Source organism: Nymphalis io, chromosome 12 (genome assembly GCF_905147045.1).
Source record: "Nymphalis io chromosome 12, ilAglIoxx1.1, whole genome shotgun sequence".
Classification (NCBI taxonomy): Eukaryota; Metazoa; Arthropoda; class Insecta; order Lepidoptera; family Nymphalidae; genus Nymphalis; species Nymphalis io.
Window position 1 is genome coordinate 7,360,372 of NC_065899.1, and position 8,126 is coordinate 7,368,497.

The window sequence follows — 8,126 nt, forward strand, 5'->3', positions numbered from 1 at the left end:
GTAATTGTAGCGTTTTAAATTATATTTAATGTATAGTTAATGTTTTTTCAGACGATACTCTGTTATGTGCCAAAATTAGTGCCAGAGTAGCCTCTCTGAGCCATGTGCAAATTTTTTTCTATCTACAAACAATCTGTGTAATAGTAATTTATGTGTAATTAAAATATATAATATCTTGTGTCGATGTAAAAGATCATTATTCAATTCGAAATATAATATTTACAATAAACGATGTAAAAATTAACAACAAATACAATACAAGAATTACGTCTGTGTGTATTCATGTTTTTTTCTTCTTCTAAAAACGCGTAATTTTATAGTTTTTTGATGTTGTCGTTTATTGTAGAAACTATAAATACTTTCTTTATTCATTTATTATAATATCTACAAACCGATTTATACAAAATGTAAAAAAATATATATTATTCAAGAGTTACTGATTTAAATATTCAGAATGCGGATTTTATCTTTTTAATTGAATAATAAATAAAATATTGATAATTTACTGTATAAGTTGGATTAAAATATTACATAGATTTTTTTTAAATTCTTATCCAGATGGTTTTTTTGGTAATTTAATATTTAAACAAATTAAATATTGTATCACGAAAAATTTGTGTATATTATAATTAAGTTATATTATTTACGACCGTCAAATTTATGTGCCAATGAAATGGAATGTTTGGATCGATTTCACGCCGCTATGCCAAATGTAACCGTTGTATGTTGGCTTTCCAATATATTTAAACAAACGGTTTAGTTTGGTTTAATCAGTGCAAAAAAACACGAATCTTTTGTTTTATCATTTGTAATATAGAAGATTAATTATATCGAATTGTTCTAAGCGTATAAAATTTAAGACAAGCGCATGTATGGACTTTCAAATATTATACAGAGATACGTCTTTGTACGACGTTTTCTAAAAAGACTTTATACCGTTTCAAATGTTAAAATAAATAAATATAAAAAAAAATGTTTTGTATGTATGCTCTCACACGCTACACATTCAATGATGTAAAATGTACTATTTTAATAATCAATCCGAACTTACTCATTTATTTCCTAGTTTTTTTTATAGTGTTAGTGAACTGCATAAATATCTTTGAAGTTAACGTAACTGCCGCAAACTTTCAACACTACATGTGATATTGATTGAACAAATCGATGTAAAAAAATAATTCTACTAAACAAACCTATTGTGAATGAAATATGTCTTTACAAATTTATGATAACGCAGTATATGACTCTGTCATAATTTTTATTGTAATCGATGTACAATTTTAGTATTTCACAATGTATTTATCAATAAATAAATGTCTTTTGTAAGTTATTTTAAAGATTATTCCATGTTTTTGTATAACCAAAGACAATAAAAATTTAACTAAACGGTGTTATTTTCTCGTTTGCCGTGGATTTATTTAAATATATAAATTATTAAAATTGTAACGAATCTCTCTGTACGTGCAAAATTGTTTTTAAATTATTAATAAAAAAAATATTTAAATACTGAAGCTAAAATTATTTTTGATAATTCTGTTTGCTTATACAATTTATATACATCGTAAGTGACATTGAATCTAGTATATTCACACAAGTCAGAGTTTATTTAATTTATTATCCAAAGTCCACGCGAACGAATATGTTTATCGAATTATAGATATTATATATCTTTCTCTATGCATGACATTATTTAGTAAAAAAATAATAAATTGAGTATTTAAATACTAATTCAAAATCAATGTTCAAGTACAACAATGAAGTGAGTGAAAATAATACCTAGAAAAATACAAGAAGTATAATTAAACCTCATCTGAGCATAGGGTTGTTTTTGTCGCACTGCACAAAACTCTTTCATAATTGAAAATTACAAACTACTTTTATGTACCTTGTTTTTTTAACGCTGGAAAAACGTGTTATGCATTTCCCCCACGGGGATAGTGGGGGGGGGGGTATGTGGGGCTCGCCGGTGTCCAAGGCACCGAGTGCGCCCCAACATCGGTATTCCCACTAAAAAACCAGCGGTACCCTCTCTGTCTTAACGAGGACCGCCACGGGATGCTACCGTGACGTAATTTTATGTACCTGATTTAACTACTTCAATAAATAAATGACAAAATTATTATAATCAGTGGGAAAAAAGATATTGGTAAGTAATACTATATAATTAATGATTGGAACCTCTAACCATAAATCTAATTCGAATTTGGAATCATAAATTCTAAATTCGAAACCCAAAGTCAAATATAAGGTATATAAATCATAATGATCATATATCGTTAAGGATATATACGATTCAGGATACTGATTAAAACACGTCAATTCAATATAATTTAACAAATTGCTTGCTAGTATCGTTTGGAGGTTATCAAAATTCCATTAAGGGTTGGATCAGTGCCAATTTATATGTTAGTATTTTCATATATCAATTTAGTCATGTGATTTCAAAATTAATTATAAATTATTAATTAGTTTTACATAATCTACGATCAGGTTTTGATTATTTTTTATTTACTGGGTAAGTAATATTATTTTACTACCTCGCTGGTCTAGTGGTATGATGTAAGGCCGCAGACCCGGAGGTTCTGAGTTCAATTCTTAGGTCGGGCCTATAAAAAGTTACTGGGTTTTTCTATCAGAAAATTCTCAGTAGCAGGCCGGAGTCTGGAAGTTGGAAGTATGTACACTCCCGTGCCTCGGAAAGCACGTAAAGCCCTTGGTCCAGCGCCTGAACTCTTTCCGGTCGTGTCGGATGGCCCTCCCATAGGATTATGAGAGTTAGGAAATAGAGAGTGCACCTGTGTTTGCGCACACACTTGTGCACTATAATATATCCTGCGTAGTTGGCTAATCTCTCTTGAGATTGCCCGCCGTTGCCGAAATCGGTCTGGAGGACATTATTATTATTATGACTAAATGAGTTTAATAAATATGATATCAAGGAAGACAGTGGAACACACTCGGAATCGATGAAGAAGTCGTCGAGGTGGAGTCGAAGGCAAACATGTATTTGCATATGAATGCCATATTGTCATCAATTTATTTAATTTGTTGTTAATTTATTGAGTACTACTATGTAACCTTAAATTTTTGATTCTCTTCATATTTTAAAACATTAAGTATGTTTCCTTTGTTGGGGATCGTTAAAAAATACATTTTTTTAATCCTAAAATTTAGATCGTGATACTGCTTAGTAATAAAAACTAAATTAATAACGTCAAAACAAATTCTAGACACTACTACATACCAGAGGCACAGACAACACCTCTGTGGAAGTAAATTTGTAATAGATATAATATAAAAAAATGATTGCAAACTAAGCAAAGGATCATTTAGATTTAAAGATATATTTTTCAATTGATTTAGATAACCCATTTATTGAGATAGGATAGTGGATACCATGCGTCGACCCACGGGAGAGGAGCAGTTCTTTTAACGACGGTGAAACCGCGAAAAGTAGATAATTTATTAAATTTAGATTTACTAACTTTAAAATCGAAAGTCAATGCGAACGAATCCGCATCATTCATAATGACAAGCTGTACTGTAGTTTTGGTTGTAAAACAAGCATGTTGTTGTAGTTTCGTAAGTTGATGCAACTTACGAAACTCGATCAAATAATGAAAATATACACCAAAGGCTCGAACAACACGTCTATGGAGCTTAGGAAATTGAATATATTATTAAGAAGAATAACTTTGTCGCAGCATAATATTCATCATTAGTATCAATCTTTATAATTTTACACTAAAATTATTTAATGATAACATTGATTTAATTTTAAATTAATTTTGACTTATCTAAACGTTTTTTTTTCAATATAATGCTGAAAGATTTTGCCTTAAGACAACCTTTACTCTACGTTAAGACTTGGTAAATTGTTTGTTGGAGTATGTTAATAATAGAAGCTTTACTCGATGGAAGAAATGTCGTTAGTGAACTTAAAACAAAGGCATGAACTGTAATAAAAAAATCAGAATTATGAAGTGATTGTACATTTAATGCAACCGTGTGTTTAGTTCTAGATTGACTGTCACCCACCCCTGGTACAATACCGTTAACAGGAATTCACTTAAGACCTAAAGATTGAACGGTGCTTTCACTAATAAATGAGGCTTCGGAACCCTGGTCAATTAGAACGCGCACTATTTGAGAGTAGCCATTTGTTGATACGGCCTTGACTAAAGCCGTAGCCAATAACACCTTGGATTGGCGTTCCTTCTTTGCAAAATGAGCTACTACTGTCTTCTCTGCTTTAGATATTTCCTCAGCAGCCATCGTTGGCGAAGTTGATGTCACTGGACGTTGCTGATGATCTCTCTCGAAATGTAGTAAAGTGTGATTTCTTCTGCCACACCGTCGACAACATGTAGCCTGATGACAGGCACGCACATTTGTGGCTTGGTGATAAACAACTGTAGCAAAGTCTCTTGGATTGCACAAACTCTGATCTCTCTTCGGGAGACTTTGTACCAAGCTGTTTACACTGATATAGTAAATGTTGACTTGAACAAAACACGCATGGTTTAGCCTTTTCCTTCTTTTCTTCATCTACTTTTGAGTGAAATGACTTTTTCGTAGACACTTGTTTGACGTTATTATTGGTTAAAATCGGTAATTGTATCTTAGTGTTATGCTTGGTTCCTTCTAGCATCTCCAAAGTTCGGAATCTCGTCTCTAGAAATCTACTGTGTGTACCGTTACTGGTGGTAGGGCTTTGTGCAAGCTCGTCTGGGTAGGTCCCACCCAATCATCAGATATTCTACCGCAAAACAGCAATACTTGATATTGTTGTGTTCCGGTTTGAAGGGTGAGTGAGCCAGTGTAATTACAGGCACAAGGGACATAAAATCTTAGTTCCCAAGGTTGGTGGCGCATTGGATATGTAAGCGATGGTTGACATTTCTTACAATGCTAATGTCTAAGAGCGTTGGTGACCACTTACCATCAGGTGGCCCATATGCTCGTCCGCCTTCCTATTCTATAAAAAAAAAAAAAATAACAAGTTGATTCCAGGTCGGTAATTCATCTGAATTCGAGTGACCAAGTTCTGTTTCCCATTGTTTACGGGATTCGTAATCTAGTTTGGAAACGACAAGATATATTATGAAGACATCCCTCGAGTCACTTTTGATACCTAGGTTCCTGAGCGACTTAATACAAGATGTTGTAGTATCGAGCAATTGTTTGATAGATGAAGCCGACTCTGCAGTAATTAACTTTTGAGAAAACAAACGCCTTAAAATCTCGTTAGAGTTGTATCTTTTATTGTTGTAGCGCCGTTTGAGTTTCTCCCACGCTTCTTCATAGTTTGCTTCTTCTATCGATAGATTTCTTAACAGCCCTTCAGGTTCAGCCTTCAAACAACTCTTTAAATAATGAAGTTTCTGGACCGCACTCAAACTCAAATTATTGTGGATAAGAACATGTCATAAAAATTCTGCCACTCTTCATAGCTACCAGAGAAAATCGGTAATTGTATTCTTGGTAGCTTGACGTCCGATATTGAGGGTGTTGCTGAATTTCCCGAGCCCTTTGCAGCGAGTGCAATTGATCGCAGTTCCAAATCTTCCTTCAGTTTGATTTTGTAATGACAGTAGTTGTCTTCTACCGTGCTATAGAAGTCTCCTTGAAAATACTGCAATTTTGATTTATCAGCTCCTCTTGACAACAACACTATTTCGAAGTGTGTATCCACGAACTTGTCCCACAAAGTTTGTAAATTTTCGTGCTTTGTCTGTATATACGCCTTAGATAATCTATCTTTAGGAGATTTTCTGTAATTGTTGTAATTCTAATAATTTGTTCAGCTATTTCTCCTTGTCTACTAATTAAATCTTCCATTTTGATAGAAAACTAATTTATTTAATATAATTGAAATATACCAAAGCAAAGCTCTAAAATAAAATGTCCAATAATATGCAAAATAATTTAGTTTATGGGATGTCAAACAATATGTTACTAAAACGTCAAAGTCAATAATTCACCATTTTCTTTTTAAATTATGAAATGTCATTTCACAGGATAATTCAATATTCTCTTTGGGAATATTTTCTAAGTGTCAGAACGTTACTAACAAGACTAAATTCACAAATTTTCTATTTTGTGCACTTAAATCTTGAGTCCAATTGGCACAATATTTTCACTGTTCCCAACACTTAGCACATTCCCGGGTTTCGGCACCACTTTTATGTTCACTACTATTACGCGTTTCGTTAAATTAAACCACACTTTACTTGATGAGAAGACACGCTTTATTATTGAAACTTAAATTTGACACTATTATTTTTAAATTTACAATGTCAGTGTACAGCTTCTGACATATATAATGTATTTAGTATAAGAACTCCTTAGAATAATTATTTTACACACATTACTTTTAGACAGAGTATTCAAAATTAACCACATCACATTTAAACTTACTAATTTTAATGTTAATGTCAGAAGAGAAAATAATTTTACCTTATCATGACTACGATTTAAACTGGAATATTAGTGAAGTTTCTGGAGAATTAAACTATTTAAGTGAACTTATCTAATTTAATTTAATCACTCACTCAATTCTCTATCATATTTACCGATCTCGGGAACAAAAGGTAAATCTTCATCAGCATTATCTGATACAAATTGAAGAGGACAATAATGTTCCTAGTTCCCTCAATAAATCCATTGAGCGACGGAGATATTTATGAGCAAACTTTCACTTTTAGAATTAATGTCAGTAATTTCAATAAATTGCCGCACGAGTACTTCGGGTAACAAACTAAATGGCCTTATTTCTCTTTATCTTCACCTATGTTACTTTGTAATAGATCTAGCTAACTTATTATAAAAATAATGCTGACGTGAAGCCATTTGATGGAGAAACGCAAAAAATATTTATCGGATGTAAATGTTGTATCATCAATGAATACCACAGACTACATATAAATGAGATAAATATAACATATTTTGGGATATTACGTCGTATTTAACTTTCAGAATTATTTAAAATCATATATCGCATGAATAGGAATTTGTGTATCATGTTTAAAGTGATTATATAAAATTATTTTAGATATGTTGTAAATAGTTTTTAAACAAATGATCTCATATATATGGTATTGAAACCTGTAATGTTTTTTTAAATTAATTGTATTACACTAATTTTATGATTCAAATAGATAATTGTCGTGATAACGTTCTATTCGGAAATTATATATATATATTTATATATATAAAAAACATGGGCACATATATAAATATGTACCCAGGCTTTTTATTTTTGAAAGGAACAAATTATTACATATTAGGTTAAAGTAAATGTAAAAGTCTCGGCCTTACTTATAAAAGTTGTATAGCGATGATTAGTGAAGTAATGCTGTGTGTTCTTCATTGGAATGTCAAATCAATAACGTCAAAAAAGCGAAATGAGTGTTTTATTATAAAACGGTTAAACAACGTATTAGTCAGGCTTCTAATTAATTGTTAATTGCTATAGGCATCAAAATGCAATAGTATGCCACTGAACAAATTCGCTTATTTTTTATTGGTGGTAGGGCTTACTGGTGGTAGGGCTTTGTGCAAGCTCGTCTGGGTAGGTACCACCCACTCATCAGATATTCTACCGCAAAACAGCAATACTTGATATTGTTGTGTTCCGGTTTGAAGGGTGAGTGAGCCAGTGCAATTACAGGCACAAGGGACATAAAATCTTAGTTCCCAAGGTTGGTGGCGCATTGGCTATTAGCGATGGTTGACATTTCTTACAATGCCAATGTCTAAGGGCGTTTGGTGACCACTTACCATCAGGTGGCCCATATGCTCGTCCACCTTCCTATTCCCTTAAAAAAAAAAATATAGCATATTATCTTTCATTATTATTATTGATTAATACCTATAGTAATATCATTATTTTAAACCTTTTAAACACAAGAGTCTGTCTCGATCATAAGGAAATTTATTCCACATAAAAATATAACCGGTTATAATTTTCAGTTAAAACTAAATTTACCATATTATGTAAATAACAATTTATGCATTGATTTTTTGATTTATTCAAAAGGGTTGAGGTCTTACTTTATGATATTTTTTAACTTTTGAGATATTAAGGAAATTAGCATCAATCCAGGCTATGTGATTGTGCTAAT